Source organism: Equus asinus, chromosome 2, assembly GCF_041296235.1.
Source record: "Equus asinus isolate D_3611 breed Donkey chromosome 2, EquAss-T2T_v2, whole genome shotgun sequence".
NCBI classification, from domain to species: domain Eukaryota; kingdom Metazoa; phylum Chordata; class Mammalia; order Perissodactyla; family Equidae; genus Equus; species Equus asinus.
This window is the reverse complement of record NC_091791.1, coordinates 121560380-121577834: the sequence shown is the minus strand read 5'-3', so window position 1 is coordinate 121577834 and position 17455 is coordinate 121560380. Positions and strand designations below refer to the sequence as shown.

Below are 17455 nucleotides of genomic sequence, written 5' to 3'. Positions count from 1 at the left end.
CAATTGCAAGGGGGCCTCAGGTTGCTGGTCACAGACCTCCTAGACGCGCTCCCACTTTAGGGTCTGCAGCAGTGCTATGGGCTTTCCCAGCAGCTGGGAACAGGATCACCTATATTCACAGCTCTGTCACTGTCAGGGCCCGCAAGATCTCACTTGTCCACTGTGGGCCACAGCAGAGCTATGGGTATCTACTGCAGTCTGTGCTTAGCTCACCCAGCTTTGTTAATTGTGCCTCAGGGTCTTTAAGCCTTGTGATTCCTGGGCAGGACCACTCCACTAATGCTGCCCAGAGGCTTTTGCTGTGGCTGCTGTGGGACAGTGGATTTTCCCCCTGGACCACAGAGAAGGGCAGGTGGGACTGCAAGGTGCCCCCGCCCTCACACACAGTCACACTGGGTGGCCCTTGCCCACTCTGGGACACAACCGGAGTCTGTGAGTCAGAGGCGGCTGGCAGGCTTCTGCCCTGCCCGGGATCGTCCTCTCCGTGAGCCTCCCGGTGTTCTGAATGCTGGGAGGGGTCTCTCCACTAATGGCGAGTAGAGGCTTTCCCTCCCGCTGGTGCAGGACCATGGATTTTCCCCCTGGACCATGGAGCAGGGCGACTGGGACTCCAAGGCGCCCCCACCCTCACACATAGTCACACTGGGTGTCTCTTGCCTCCTCTGGGACACAGCCGGAGTCCGTGAATCAGAGGTGGCTGGTGGGCTGCTGCCCTGCCTGGGAACTCCTCTTTGGGAGCCTCCCAGCATTCTGAATGCTGGGCAGGGTCTCTCTGCTAATGGCAAGTAGAGGCTTTCCCTGCCACTTATGCGGGACAGTGGATTTTCCCCTTGGGCTTAGGGACAATCGCGGGGGTTTTAGGTAGGGCTGTAGTCACCTGTTTCCACTGTTGCTCCACCGATACCCACGCATGTCTGCCCTTTGTGCGTGGCGATGCTGTGAGTGTGTCCACTAGAAGAAAGTCTCTTGCTGGTACTAGTCTGTCTGGGGGTCGGGGGTCAGAGAGTTTTCGCCTATCTCCACCTCCTCCCAGGGAGAAGTCCATCCGCCTTCCGATCTATAGCAGCACAGGTCTCTCGGGCATCCTGAGATGCTGTGTGGATAGCCTTTGTTGACTGATGAATGTCCAATTAGTTGTAGATTCGAAGGGGGAGAGACAGCGAAAACTGCTCACTCTGCCATTTTGCTGACGTCACCTCAATCTCGGGTGTTTCGTCTTTTTGGTGGAAACTTTTATTGCATAATAGTTGGTTTTTTAGAAGTTTAGAAAAAGGATGAAAAGAAACCAGATTAACCATAGAAGTTTTCATTCTCTGCTAAATATGAACATCAAGGAATAATATAGTCATAGTAGATATATTGTAAGTTTGTTCTGTGAAGTCAAACATTCGTGTACCTGTTGCATATGTTACTTATTTTATGAAGAAAGGAAGAAACCAGGGAAAAACTTATAAAATTCTCAGTTCTTTATGAGAAATAGCCCTCTTCGTGAAGTAGGGCTTGTTTGGTCTCTGCTATTAGTGTAGGAGGACAGCATTGACAGTATTCTCATGTGGATTGGTCCTCACCCTCTGGAAGTAAGTGAGGCAGAGAGAGTGAAGCCAGGGATTTATTCTCTTCTCAAGTTATTCTTTTTCTCTTCTTTTTCCCCATAGCTGCCACAGCTTTTCCACTTTATGTCACAGATATGAAAGAACCTTAGTTATACAACTACATTTGGTCCTATATGACCAGTTCATCTATAGCTGTGGTGCCCAAACTGGAGTGAGGTCAGTGAGGATTGGCTTTGCCATTTGATTATAAAGCACACGTTTTCCATAAATTGAATGAGCTAAATGTGTATCTCCAAGATTTTGAGAGGTGTGTACTGTGTGCATGCTTTAAATATGAAATGCTAAAAAGTATAACCCCTTAAACCTATGATAATTTTGAAAATGTATATAAAGTGCTTACAATGCTTACTACAAGGAGACTTTCAGAAAAATAGTGGTTCCAATTCTTCTATTTCCATGCACTACTGTTTTGCCTAAGAAACTTCTTTTCTGTTTGCCGTTTGAACTCTTTCATTTTGGTGGGGGCTTGATGAGTAGAGGGGAGATCTAAATTTTCTTTATACAAACTTTCATTTTCCTAACAACTTCCAGATTTCCTTAGGGCAAATGGCTCATGCTATATTGACCCCTTTCCCTTCAACCAATTACTTAGATTTGGCTTTTCTTCCCTTTGTTAAGTCATTTACCATCCCCTTCACTCACTCACCATGTCATAAATAGGTTGTGGTTCAGGATTACAGTTGTCTCATGTTTCATTGAAGATACAGTTTGTATTCCTATTTCTTGTTCTTCTTGTTACTGCATGAGTTTTCAGAGAAACTTTTTAATCTTGAAACTGGAAGTTTCTGTGCTCTTTTTCTGTTCTACCACCATGCGTCTCCAGGAATTCAGAGCAAAGCATATGAAATGGACCATTATCACCCCAGGAGTAGAGTACTGTCTTAGTTTAAGATTTTTCATCTTGATTAATTCCTACTGTGTACTTTAACCTCCACCTCCCCCTAATTTTACTCATAAATTTTTTGCCCCAGTATCTGATTAGGAAATCTCTATATTACTACTACCCTTATTTTAGTTGTTATGCTTACTAAATGGCAAAAAGGTAAAGCCACTTGTTTACCTACCAGCTACTGTAGTTAAGTACTGACTACGTTTTCTTATGCCTAGCCAACAAAAAGCATTTGCTAAAATTTTAAATGGTGGTTCTCCAAAGTTTATAGTGGGAAACCAGTGTTTTTTTAACAGATTTCTTTTGAGATGGATCCTTTGACTTAATTTTAAGCAACCTAAATTATTCTAAAATTATCACCATTACAGTAATTTGAAGCCATTTTCTTTCAGCTGTAAATATGTACTTACTGGGTTCTGTGCTAAAATAGTATTTCCCAGTGTGTATCTAAAGTAGTGGTTCTCAAACTTGAATCTAAGAATCCCTGGGAGCTTGTTTAGAGAGTGCTAATCCTTGGGCTCAGCCTCGAGAAATTGATTCATTAGGTTGTAGGGAGGGACCTAGGAGTTTGCAATTTTCTGATGCTGTTAATCCATTTATTTGAGAAACATTGATGTAAAGGTTATATAGGGAAATCCATGTTTAGTGGATTCAGAAAAACTTTCTTGTTTCTATTTGGTAAGGAAGATTGGCTCTAAGCTAACATCTGTTGCCAGTCTTCCTCTTTTTGCTTGAGGAAGATTGTTGCTGAGCTAACATCTGTGCCAACCTTTCTCTCTTTTTTGTGGGATGCTGCCATAGTGTGGCTTGACGAGCGGTACTGGGTCTGCACCTGGGATCCAAACCTGCAAATCCCAGGCTGTCGAATTGGAGCACACAGACTTGACTATGCCACTGGGCCAGTCCCAAAGCTCTTGACTTTTTAAACTTGCTTATCTCTTGACATTTTGAATCATACTCTCCTGGGTAGTTGGTTCTGGCTGACTTAAAGCCAAGTCATTGGGACTTCAACTTCCTAGCAATACATTGAAGCCAGTGTTGGATCCAGTTGACTCATCCAGCAGATTTAAAACCACTAAGTAAGGAGCTATTATGGGGTCCATTGTTGATGAAGTGGAAACAATTTTCAGCCAAATGCTAAATGGCTTCGAAGAGTATGATGCTTAGCAATTTATTTTGCTTTTTTTAAAATTCTTATTTAATTTATTTTGTTTATTATTATTTTTTGAGGAAGATTAGCCCTGAGCTAACTTCTGTCACCAATCCTCCTCTTTTTGCTGAGGAAGCCTGGCCCTGAGCTAACATCTGTGCCCATCTTCCTCTACTTTATACATGGGACGCCTGCCACAGCATGGCTTGCCAAGTGGTGCCATATCCACACCCAGGATCTGAACCAGCGAACCCCAGGCCACCGAAGCAGAACGTGCAAATTTAGCTGCTGTGCCACTGGGCCGGCCCCCAGTTTTTTTGCTTTTTATAACTACACAGAGAAACAGAAGAGAAAAGCCTGATCTTGGAATGAGGGATTTAGGCCTGCCAAACAAATTATGTCAGGTATCACTAACATAGGAACTTAGAGTATCAAAGTGATCTCTATGTAATGTTGAAACGAGGTCAGTGCAGATTCAAGTGTTGACTCCTAAGTAGTTTTAAAGCTAATATGCTGTATACTTTTTTCCTAATTAAGGGAGACTTGAAAATTAGTCAAATTACTGGTGCTTTTTCCAGCATTAGAAGTAGTGAAAATATACACATAGAATGCTTTAATGATGTGAAAAGAGACTACCTCGATTGTACTTCAGTACAGTTTTTATATCTTTCTTAAGTGACCATTGGTGCTGTTAAATTCTTGAAGAGAATATAGAACAAATTAGAGAGTCTTAAACAGGGACTTGTCTTCTGGCATGCTATTTTTAGATTGTCATATATTAATCTGCTGACTATTTAATGGCCTGGAAGGAGGAAAGGAGCTAATTTAAACCAGATTAGTATGTTCTGCACTGTTAAAGAATTCTCTGACTGATTCTGAAAATTAAAGATGGAAAAGACTCTGGTAATTTGATTTTTACATGATGACTAGATATTTCCTATAATTGATATATAGGGGTTCAGGATTTATTTTTGTGATGTGGATAAATGCAAGTCAAGTGTTAAATCAATTATATGAACATTTGAGTGCCTAGACCGCCTGTTCTATGCAGGTGTGCCAGGTACTAAAAATATAGTGGTGAGCAAGACAGATGGCTCCTAAAATTGTGTTATCGAATGTAATGGGTTGACTTACATGACCTAACTTTGACCAGGGAAAGTGACTTGTGTCTTAACATGTGCTTTGTATTAGTGTTTTTGAAGTTACTTGTCTCCATATATATGTCTCACTTGCAACACGTAGTTTTTATGTGCAAGATAGCTATTAACCAGCATGAATGCAAGAGAATTTACAGGGGAAAAAATGGTTTGATGGTTGTTGCAAAAAAATCTTTTTTAGGGGCCGGCCCAGTGGCGCAGCGGTTAAGTTGGCACATTCTGCTTTGGCGGCCCGGGGTTCACTGGTTTGGATCCTGGGTGCAGACATGGCACCGCTTGGCACACCATGCTATGGTAGGCGTCCCACATATAAAGCAGGGGAAGATGGGCACAGATGTTAGCTCAGGGCCAGTCTTCTCAGTGAAAAGAGGAGGATTGGCAGCAGTTGGCTCAGGGCTAATCTTCCTAAAATAAAAAAAAATTTTTTTAATTAATTGTGTATTCTCAACAGAATATAATAAACTGAACATGGTATTTAAACATATTATTCAATATTAATATTTTATTAGATGGGTAGTAACATTTAATTTATTCAAACTTCTAAGTGGTTAAGAAAGGAGGAGGACTCCACCTAACTCATTGAGGCTAGATTTGTGTCTTATGTTTTAGTATCCCTCACGGCTCTGCATATGAGTCAGCAGTGAGTGAATGGGTTCGTTGAAGGTGTTTAGAGTATTTTATCTTGGCAACATTGATATAACTGTTATACTAATAGAATTCAGAAAAATTGTTTAAATTGAAAGGCTAAGCTTAAAAAACATAGCAACTAATTTGAGCATTTTATTTGTGGTAAATGAGTAAAAATGTTTTAAATGAATTGTGATTTTTCTTAAAAATACTTCTAAATTCTCCAAAGAAGTCTCTTGGCCTCAAATTACCCAATTTACTATAAGTTAATCTTTAGGTTTTATATTTGAATACTAGTTACTAATCTTTTCCAGAGAAGGACTTTTTAAAAAAAACGGGCGTTCTTAGAAATTGAAAATTCTTTAGGAACATGAATTATTTTGTAACATAACTTTAATGATTGAGCAAGGAAGTGTGGGGAAACTGCTTTCTCTGTGTTTTCTGAAGAATTCGGAAACATTCAGAGGTGATTCCTGATGAAAGGAACAAGCTATGCTGCCTTTATTTGGGAGATGTCTTTTGTTGATATGCAATAAATTGCTTAATGTCAATTACACTTAAAATCTAGGACTAGCAAATAATATTTAGTAGAATTTGTCAGAATTATAAGCTGCCCTACTCATACAGCTTTAAAAATTGGTGATGACTGTGTTCAAGCTCCAATTCATGCGTTGTGCTTATTGTTAAATAATGTGTAATTAAAAAAAATCCAAATTGATCTTGTTCAAGGTACCAAATCCTTTTCAAGATGTTGAAATGATGTAAGAAGTGGACATAGAAGGACAGTAAGAAAGGGAAAAGTTTGTTTCTCTGCTTATAGCTAAATAAGGATAATTATTTAGAAAATTATTTTAAGATAAAAAATAAAGTAATTAGTGGAAAATTGATACTTGCAGAAACTTGAAGTCATCAGTTATGTGGTTCCTCTTGGTGTAACTCAAACTTGTAATACTTATCCTATACCAAGCATAGATATAACTCTGAGTAATAGTTTGAATCAAAATGGCTGTTTCCACTCTGTTCTATTTTATCAGTTTTAAAAATCAACTTTATTGAGGTAAATGTGTGTACAATAAAAATTATTAATTTTAAGTGTGCAGTTTTAGTTATGACAAATGAATACAATTGTGTAACCACCACCATAATCATGACGTAGAACATTTCCATCACCCCACATAGTTTCCTTGTATCCCTTTGGAGTTAATCTCGCCTCCTACCCCTGGTCCCTGGATCTGCTTTCTGTCTTAGCTGATTTTTGCAGCATTCCATCTAAATTGAGTCATACATTATACAGTCTTTTGTATCTGTCTTCTTTCACTTAGGATAATAATTTGGAGATTCCATGTTGTTATGTTCATCAGTAGTTCCTTTCTTTTTATTGCTGAATAATATTCCATTGTGTGGATACATCACAATTTGTTCATTCAGTGTTTGTTGGGCATTTGGATTGTTTCCAGTTCTTGGTTGTTATAAATAAGTCCACTGTGAACATTGGAGTACACGTCTTTTTGTGGACGTGTGTGTAAAACCTAGGAGTGGGACCTTTCCTCTAGTTTAAATGTAAGGCTTTGTTTCTTAGTTTTGGTAGGGAAGATAGAAAAATCTATATTGAGGGGCCGGCCCGGTGGCGCAGCGGTTAAGTTTGCACGTTCCGTTTCTCGGCGGCCCGGGGTTTGCTGGTTCGGATCCCGGGTGCAGACATGGCACTGCTTGGCAGCCATGCTGTGGTAGGTGTCCCACGTATAAACTAGAGGAAGATGGGCACGGATGTTAGCTCAGAGCCAGGCTTCCTCAGCAAAAAGAGGAGGACTGGCAGTAGTTAGCTGGGGGCTAATCTTCCTCAAAAAAAAAAAAAGAAAAGAAAAAGCAAAATCTATATTGAACCAAAAGGGTGAAAATTATTGCTGGGGTAGAGTTGAGTTGCCTACTATTATTTTCTTATTCTTTATACTTTTATTTTATTCTTTATTTCCCCCTGCCCTTCCCAAAAAGCTACCTTTTCTCTTAACTAAAACCTCTTCTAAAATAGTATTGCTTATTAAACTCGCCTTTACAAGATATACTAAATTTTGAATGGGCTAGTTGAACCATGGCTGTTTTGAAACACTTCCTGTCCCCTGGCCCCTACTATTTCTACCTTATATTAAGTTTTATTGTTTGAAGCCTTTTTTCATTTCTTTCTATATCATCTCCTTTCTCCTCAGAGTTGGGACCTACATAGTACAATTTGAGTTAAAGGAAATACAGTAGAAGCTACAAATAAAGGTTTATGATGTTTTTCTTTGTAAAGATTGGCACCTGAGCTAACAACTGTTGCCAGTCTTCTTTTTTTTTTTCCTGCTTTTTCTCCCCGAATCCCCTCAATACATAGTTGTATATTTTAGTTGTGGGTCCTTCTAGTTGTGGGTCCTTCTAGTTGTGGCATGAGGGACTCCGCCTCAGCGTGGCTTGATGAGCAGTGCTAGGTCTGTGCCCAGGATCCAAACTGGCAAAACCCTGGGCCACTGAAGCAGAGCACACGAACCCAACCACTCAGCCACAGGGCCGGCCCCAAAGGTTTATGATGTGTAATGTTATATATTAGGGGTTTGCTGGAAATTCAGCTGTAGACCATGTTGATCTGACTTAATGATTTAGTGAAGCCTGTGAAGTGAGCTGTATTTGCTGACTCATGTTTATGTTATAATCTCCTTGGCAGTCTAGCCAAGGGTTGATTTAGAAGCAAAGGGTACCTGAAAACTCACTCCCTGCCCTCTCAAATATATTATGTATGTATACATAGAAATGCCCATATACACATCCCATATTTCTTAAAATTGGGAATTTTAGGTTTAAAATTGGCTTAAATTTTAGGTTTGAGTTGGTCAAGTCTCTCATTCACAGTGTGGGTTATTCTCACTCTTTTTATTACAACAGCATCTACCTGCAGCATTCAGCGAATTGGAGTTTGAGCTAAGATTGGAGGAAAAATTTGGTGAGCTGGTAAATAGATCTGGTGGGGTAGAAGGTTTGACGACATGCTACCTAAGAAAATGAGAGAGAAGGCAGGGATTGGGATTGGGATAAAACAATTTTTCTTGTTTTACAGTTGAGCATTCTACAAGTACTTATTCAAATTAAAATGGCTTCTTTGAACAACGTAGTGTTTGGTGCTTTTGGGTTACAAAAACTAATCTGATATAAAGCCCTTCTGAAAGAAGGCCGCAGCTCAGTAACAGAGCTCCTGATCTGGCATTAGCTAAAGTACCACTAAGTATTGTGCCATGGGTAGTTTATGCCTAATAGAGAGTATATACAGATCAGTATAGGAGACTAAAATGCATCTCTTTTTCCCAGGTCAACTTTGTCGAGCCTGGCTCTTCAGTTTTACTGGCTATCTCCCCCTCCAATTCCTTCCTCCTCCTGTTAGGCTATGAGCTATGTGATGTGTTCTATCATTTTGCTCCTTTCCAAGATGAATTGTGAGATTTTCCTGGTAGAGAGACTACTGTTCTGGGCCTCTTGACCATTAAAAAAAATGGAGTATGGGCATAAGATGCAAATAATTGGTGTACTTACAAAGACTGATTTTTACAGCAGGTGAGGTGGAAGACAATAGAAGATAAACCGAAGTTAAAATGTGGAAGAAAATATATAAACAGGAGAGGAAGGAGAACTTGAAATTAGCATGGTGATGTGTGACTGTCAGGATTTTCTCCTTTCTTGCGTATTGTCTTTCATTCATATTCTCCCTCTCTCATTTTTCCCCTCCCTCTTTTCTTTCTTCTGTCTCTTTATTTTATGGTCTTATACCACTGAAATGTTTTGTATTATCCACTTGTGTGTTAGTCTCTCAGTGATTAACATTATTTTGTGTTTTCCAGGTGCTCTGTTGTAGTAAATGAATGGTTCATTGGCTGTTTATTGGCATTATAGAGTTTTGTTTGTTTGGGGTGACTTTTTTTTTTTAGTATTTTTCTTGTTTATTATTGATCACTCGTTATCTCTTGCTTTGGTTCTGCTATGCTACCTGGCATAACCAGAAATTAGCTTAAATTGGAGTTGTTAGCAAGGAGACGCTTTTTGCATTCCCATTTGAAGAATGGCAGTGCTCTATTGGAGAAGTTTGTGTTTTTAACTGCAGTCCTGTTTGGGGAAGGTTGGAATAGAATAACAAGGTTGGGAGGAGGCAGACATTCACTTGACTCAGATCCGCTGAGTCACACCTTGTTGTTAGTGGAATGGCACACCTCATTTAGCACTAGCATTTGATGTTTTAAACGAGAGCACTATTTCTTATAATTCATTGAATAGGTAATCACAGATCAGTTTAAATTGCTGTTGGATTGGATTTTGAATGTATGGAGATAAGACAGGAAATACGGTTTGCTTGTTGTTGTTAGGTATTTGGAATCCTTAGAACATCAGGTTCAAATATTTATTTTTCTCAGGCTTTATTGTGAAATAGTTTCAAATTTATAGAAAATTTCATTAGTAATGCAAGTAAGTCCCAAATGCCCCTTGGCAAGGTTCACCCATTGTTAACATTTTGCCGCTTTTGCTCTTTCATTCTTTATCATATTATTTTTTTCTGAACTGTTTGAGATTAAGTTGCATGCATCATGTTCCTTTACCCTGTAATATTTAGATGTATATTTACCAAGAACATGGGCAATCTCATATTTTCAAGGACATTTCACTTATCAGATTAAGGAAATTTAACACTGATATAATAATGCAGTCCATGTTCAGATTTCTGTCTTTTTCCCAATAGCATTCTTTAATAATTTTTCTCCTAGTCCAGATCCAACCTAGAATCATTCATTGTGTTTAGTTGTCATGTTTCTTTATTCTCATTTGATCAGGAACGTTTCCTTAGCCTTTCTTTGTCTTTTATGACTTGACATTTTTGAAGAGTGACCGACCATTTATTTATAGAATCTCCCTCAATTTGGATTTGTTTTATGTGTCCTTGGGATTAACTTTAGGAAAGGTAGTTTTGACAGGAATTCTACGTTAGTGATGTGTGCTCCTCAGTGCATCACATCAGGAGGCACATGTCCATTTGTCCCATTATTGGTAATACTAACTTTGATCTTTTGGTTAATGTGGTACCTGCCAGGTGCTTCCACTCAAAAGTTATTATTTTCCTTTCTTAATAAGTAATTTGTGGGGAGATAGTTTGCGACTCAATATATACTATTCCTTATAAACTTTCATCCGCAAAGAATTTTAACATTCTTTGTTAATTTTACCTAAATTGATTATTACTGTGGTGATTGAGGGTCAAATATTTAATTACACAAACTCAGTGATAGAGGAGGGAGTCTGTTCCAGCTGTTGGACTCCTTAGCATTAGAAAATATTTTGTATTGAGCTGAAATTTATCTTCTGAAACTTGCACACATTGTTTCAAATTCTGTACTTTTATGCCAGTGAGATAAGCCTCCTCCTTTTGCTCTTTAACAGCCCTTCAGAATACATTCTTCTTTATCTTTTCTCTAGGTTACTTACTCCCATTTCTAACAGTCATTTCTTGTAAGAGATGGCTTTCCTGAATTTATAACTGTCCTGTTGGCTTCGTGATAACACTCACTTATCAATATCTCACTTAACATAGGGTCCCAAATCCAGATAACAGTTCTAGACATGGTTTGATCAGTACAGTTGATTGCTGCTGCCTATAATCTAGTTTCATGCATAAGAGCCTAGGCTTTGGAGACAAATAAATCTGGATTCAAGTCCTCTCTCTGCTACTTACTAGCTCTGTGATCTTAAACAAATTCTTAATATCTCCAAACTTCAGTTCCATAATCTGTAAAGAGTTGGTCATAATTGTACCTGCCTTTTAGGGTGGAATGAAGATTAAGTGTGCATGTAAAATTCTCAGGGTGCTATTACATCATGATCTCTCATTAGCTAATAATAATTATTATATAGAAAGCACGCATCTATTTTATAGCCCAAGATTGTTGCAAATTTTTTTTTGGCTATTGTGTTGTACTCTGGGCTCATTTAAACCTGTGGTGAAAATAAGAAAGTTTCAGTAAGTTCTCCTGAAGCACAGTTAGACTCTTGGACAAATATTTTAACTTGTGTGAAAGTTACTCTAAGTTACAACCTTTATGAGATTTTGAATTATTTCTTAAACCATTTACATGTACACAATAAGTAGATTATAGAGAAACCTTTGAATTATTTTGAATGAATCCTAAAACCTTTGGTCATCTTTTATAGCATAGCAAATGTTGCAATAAATATTTCAGCATTAAATAATGCTTTAAAAGTTAATCAGTGATATTTGAGTGTATGCTATTTCTCCTGGTGTTTTTAAACCATGTTGTTAATTTAAATAGTAAATTTACTCTGAAATCCTAAAGCTTTTCCTAAAATTTACTATAGAAATTGAGGCCAATATTGTACATGTTGGGGAAAAGTAGTTATCCTGGTATTCTAGGACATTTTGATTGAACGCAGCTTTATTTTCCAGACAAGCCTTCTAACACTTGATTAACCTGTGGCAATAATGGTCTATAGGAAATTGAATCTGTGGGAAGTGTGCTGTAAACCTTCATAGTAAGTGTCAGAAATAGGGCTCCTCTTCCTGTCACAACAGGACCAAGAATTTCATTCTCCCCAATCAGGAGGCTCCCAAAGGATATTCTTAGGACACTGAAGTCACCCCATTGACTGACTGTTTGTAAAAGTTGTTCTTTAGTTGGTGGTTGTTTATGCTAGATAAATTAGCTAACCTTTAGAAAAATAGGAAAATACCTAGTTTTGCTCCCTTTGGGTATAACTGATTATGAAAAGTAATCCTTGCTCACCTAGCCTGTGGCCAGGTGAAGAAAAATCTGTATGTTAAAGTTACACATTGTTATGTTATCTATTGGTGTCTAATACCAAATGAAATGTTTTTATTTCTTAATTTTGCCTCACAGCCCTTTTTATGTAGCTATTATAATAGTGAAAATACTCCTTAGAGTTTCATACAATTAAAATGTACATAGTTAATTTTAACTGTCTCAACTCTGTTTCATGTTAAATGTGTTACAGGAATGAATCTGAAGTCTGCTGCAGTAAAACACTGAAGGCTTTAAAATGTTTTCTTGCATAAAACTCAAACTATAAGTAGCTGCTTATGAGGATAGGGAAGGCAGGAAGCTAATGTCAGTCTCAAGATACAGGACAGCTGTTTGCTCATCAACCTCAACTGTGTGAGTAGACTTAAGCCTGTAACCCTATGTAATTGGGCATAGTAACTTAAAATTTTTTAAATCTAAAGTGCTTGAAGGTACACTTAAGTCATCATGATGAGGCATGTTTTAGGGTCTGTTTTTTTCTGGTGGGTAAGATACTGAGGGTGGAGTGGGAGGTAGATTTTTATTTATAATGTGTTTTTGAGAATAACACTTAATAACTAAAATATTATTAGTGACCATGCATCTTTTTTCAGAGTTACTCTAAGCATTGGAACCTGCGTTATTAATCTTATTGTGAAGTAAAAGATGATAATTGCTTAGATTGCTGTTTATTTTGCAGTTGATTTCTGCCTTTTTAAAGTAATGTTTTGGCCAAACAGTGATAAAAATGTATTTGGGGAATATAATTTTATATATTAATATAGAAAATTGCTCTTGAAGATAATTTAATAATTTAAATTATAATTAATAATTTTTTGAATAGCTCTGTTTAATCAGAAAGAGCATATACTTCAAAATAAAGGAACTCTTGATACCTAAATGCAGTTGGAAGTCTTTTAAACTTGTCAACTTTGTTTTTTAAAAGTGCTTTATAAATACATATTGAAGAAAAAAAAATTCTTTTTCTTTTACTAAAAGTTACCACCTCAAGAATCAGTTGGAGGGGTCTGATTTTTTCCCTACTCCCTTAGAGGAATGTATGGTTTGTATGGATGAGATGATTAAAATATAAGATGTTGCTTTCAGCAAAATGATGAGCATGTGGATAAACATTTATAAACTCTTATTAACTGTTTAGGGAGACATGGAGTAGAAGGAATCTTATTTGCACTAAGATAAACTTACTTTCTCTTTCACATCACAAATGTATTGGCTGAAGGAAAATCAAAATTGACTCTTTGGAATCAGTGAATGAGAAGATATTTAGAAAGTATATGAAGAATATACACTGAATATGGATATTCATAGGAAAGTAGTCAAAGGGTACATGGCAGAAGTGGAGATATATGTAGTTGCATTCAAAAGCAGTTAAAAACTCGAGGTTTCAGTTTGCCCAGTTTTTTTCCTTTCTGGATTAATCAGAAGATAAATAGCACTGTGTGAGTCTCCAGGGCTTATCTAGTTCCCAATCTTTCAATTGCTCTAAAGAAGAAATATGTAATCTCCTTGTTTAATGATGACAAGTCTCACTTTAATGAAGTTTTAGGGTCTAGAGTATGAGATTTAACTCTCCAGTTAGTCATTTGGCATTTCAGTTATAGAGCTGAGTTTAATTTGGTGCTACTATTTTGTTTACTGTACTCCAATACTCTTCCTTCATCTCTTTAAATTAGTGTCAAAAATAAAATTCGGGGCCAGCCCAGGGACATAGTGGTCAAATTTGCGTGCTTCGCTTCCTGTTTGCCAGTTTGGATCCCAGGTGCAGACCTACGTACCACTTATCAAGCCAGGCTGTGGCAGGCATCCCACATATAAAATAGAGGAAGATGGGCACAGATGTTAGCTCAGGGCCACTCGTCCTCAGCAAAAAGAGGGTTGGAGGTGGATGTTAGCTCAGGGCTAATCTTCCTCAAAAAAAAAAGAGGGACGTCAGCATCATGGCAGAGTGAATTTGCCTGGGACTCACTCCCCTCCAACATACGACAAAAAGGGGCACCCATACTCCAACAGGGGACATCCTAACAACACAAAAACGTTGGAGAGATATGCAGCCATACGATGGAGGGCAGAGAGGCTGGAGCCCCGCTCAGAGGAGCTGGAATGGGGTAAGAGAGAACTTTGCTTCCTCCTCTAAAGACTGTGATCATGACCGAGGGAGGTTCCGTGACGGAAGGAACGGGAAAGGGATCACTCATTCATGAGCTCACCAAGGGCTCCCTAGCATGCTTGCAGCCTAGAGGGAAGCCCTCTAACAGGCAAAAGCTTTTGCAATGGGTGACCTCATCAAGCCAACACCCTGGGAGACCAGATAGCGAGAGCTGATCGAGAAAGCCTGGAGTGCATACAGGAGAAAGCGCCCTTCCACCCACCAGCCCCACACTGCTCCACTGCCTGAGATATCGGCTGAGGCTGGAGGACTCAGAATATGCTGCTCTCGACCCCCACCTGGTGGCATTAGGTGGTAACTGTAACTGACTAAGATCAGAATGCGTAAGACCCAGCCTACCTCTAGCAACATCACACACTACATCAAATCTCCAGACCAGAGAGAAAAGGACAAGCACCCAGAATTCAGTCCTGAGGACACAGAAATATGTAGTCTAAATGACAATGAATTCAAAATGGCTATCATCCAAAAACTCAAAGAGGTAAAAGAGAATGTAGAGAAACAATTCACCGAATTCAGGACCTATGTCACAAAAGAGATTGAAACAATGAAGAAGAATCAATCAGAAATATTAGAGATGAAAGACACAATGGAAGAGATAAAACAAAATACAGATTCCCTGAGTGCTCGAGTGGACTTCATACAGGAGTGTATCAGTATAATTGAAGATAGATATGTTGAAATGCTCCAGACAGAGGAGGAGAGAACTAAGACTACAAAGAAATGAAGAAAGTCTCCGAGAAATATCCAACTCAATGAGGAAATGCAACATAAGAATTATAGCGGGCCAGCCTGGTGGTACAGCGGTTAAGTGCGCACGTTCCACTCTGGCGCCCCGGAGTTCGCCGGTTCGGATCCCGGGTGCGAACATGGCACCACTTGGCACGCCATGCTGTGGTAGGCATCCCACATATAAAGTAGAGGAAGATGGGCACGGATGTTAGCTCAGGGCCAGGCTTCCTCAGCAAAAAAGAGGAGGACTGGCAGTAGTTACCTCAGGGCTAATCTTCCTCAAAAAAAAAAAAAAGAATTATAGGCATTCCAGGAGAAGAGAAGGAGAATGGAGCAGAAAGCATGTTCAGAGAGATAATAGAAGAGAACTTCCCAAACCTAGAGAAAGAGAGGGACATCTGTGTGGAAGAGGCTTCCAGATCTCCTAGATTTGTCCATGTAAAAAGACCTACTGCAAGGCATGTAGTAGTAAAACTGGCAAAAATGAATGACAAAGAATACTAGGGGCAACAAGGCAGAAGAAAATAACCTACAAAGGAACCCCTATCAGGCTTCCAGCAGATTTCTCTGCAGAAACCTGACAAGCTAGGAGAGAATGTAATGACATATTCAGACCTTTAAAAGAAACAAAAATCTTCAGCCAAGAATACTCTATCCAGCAAAAATATCATTCAGATATGAAGGAGAAGTTAAAATTTTCCCAAACAAAAGCTAAGGGAGTTCCTAGTCACAAGACCCTCCCTACAAGAAATCCTCAAGAACACCCTCATACCTGAAAGAAAAAGAAGGGGAGAGACAAAACGGGGAGAAAGGGGTCGCAAAACACAGAGTAAGGAGATAAACAGGTAGACAGAATCAGAGTAAGATAGCAAATATTCAACTATAGCATTAAGCTAGAGGGAAAGAAAACACCAAAAACGAAGATAATCCTGTCATTTTAACCACAAACTCACAATGCAAGATGGAATAAGATATGAGAAAAACAACTTTGGAGGGGAGGAGGAAAGGGACTGAATCGGTTTCGACTGAGGAAATAGGCCATCAGAAAATGGACAGTGATATACAGAGATTCTGAATACAAACCTCAGTGTAACCACTAAACGAAAAAGAACAGAGACACAAAGAATAAGGAGAAAACAAAGAAACACATCATAAAAAACTACGTAATTCAATGGGTAGAGCAAAACACACAGGAGGAGAAACAATGGAAATGCAGGAAAACCGGAAAACAAGTGATAAAATGACAGCATTCAGCCCTTAATACCTCAGTAATCACCCTAAACAGTAATGGATTGAATTATCCAATAAAAAGACACAGAGTGGCAAGATGGATTACAGAACAAGACCCAGCAATATGCTGCCTCCAGGAACATCTCAGCTCCACTGACAAACACAGGCTCAGAGTGAAGGGTTTGAAGATGATACTCCAAGCAAACAAAAGAAAGCAGGTATCGCAATACTTATATCAGACAAAGTAGACTTCAAGATAAACCAGGTAAAGAGAGACAAAGAGGGCCAATATATAATGATCAAAGAGACACTCCATCAAGAAGAAATAATGCTTATAAATATCTATGCACCCAACACAGGAGCACCAAAGTTCATAAGGCAACTATTAACAAACCTAAAAGAAGATATTAACAACAACACAATAATAGTAGGGGACCTCAACACTCTGCTCACATTAATGGATAGATCATCCAGACAGAAAATCAACAAGGACACAGTGGGATTAAATGAAAAGCTAAACCAGTTGGACTTAATAGACATATCTAGAACACTCCATCCAAAAACAGCAGGATACACATTCTTCTCAAGTGCACATGGAACATTCTCAAGGATAGACCATATGTTGGGAAACAAGGCAAACTTTAATAAATTTAAGAAAATTGAAATAATAATAAGCATCTTTCCTGAACATAATGCTATAAAGCTAGAAATTAATTACAGGAAAAAAGCTGTGAAAGGGACAAAGATGTGGAGATTAAACAACATGATGTTGAACAAGCAGTGTATCATTGAAGAAATTAGAAGAGAAATAAAAAAATATCTGGAGACAAATGAAAATGATAACATGCCATACCAACTCATATGGGATGCAACAAAAGTCATATTACATGGGAAATTCATCTCAATGCACACTTTAACAAACAAGAAAAATCCCAAATAAGCTATCTCAAATTACACCTACCTGAGTTAGAAAAAGAACAACTAAAGCCCAAAGTCAGCAGAAGCAGAGAAATAATAAAAATCAGAGCAGAAATAAATGCTATTGAAA

The 17455-nt window shown here is 38.6% G+C and overlaps 1 protein-coding gene across 24 annotated transcripts in view; it reads left to right on the top strand.

Moving 5' to 3' along the window:
• The window catches only part of ZFAND6 (zinc finger AN1-type containing 6), an 80625-nt gene that overhangs the window by 29888 nt on the left and 33282 nt on the right, over nt 1–17455 (top strand). For 12 of the 24 annotated variants that reach the window (XM_070497256.1, XM_070497200.1, XM_070497203.1 and 9 more), the window contains one exon: nt 12472–12632. The exons of 9 other annotated variants lie outside the window; for them this stretch is intronic. The gene's annotated coding sequence lies outside the window, so the exon portion shown is untranslated. Of the gene's footprint in view, nt 1–4990; nt 5104–12471; nt 12633–17455 lie in introns of those variants that run through there. 3 more of the 24 variants (XM_070497241.1, XM_070497282.1, XM_070497215.1) reach the window with 2 other exon arrangements.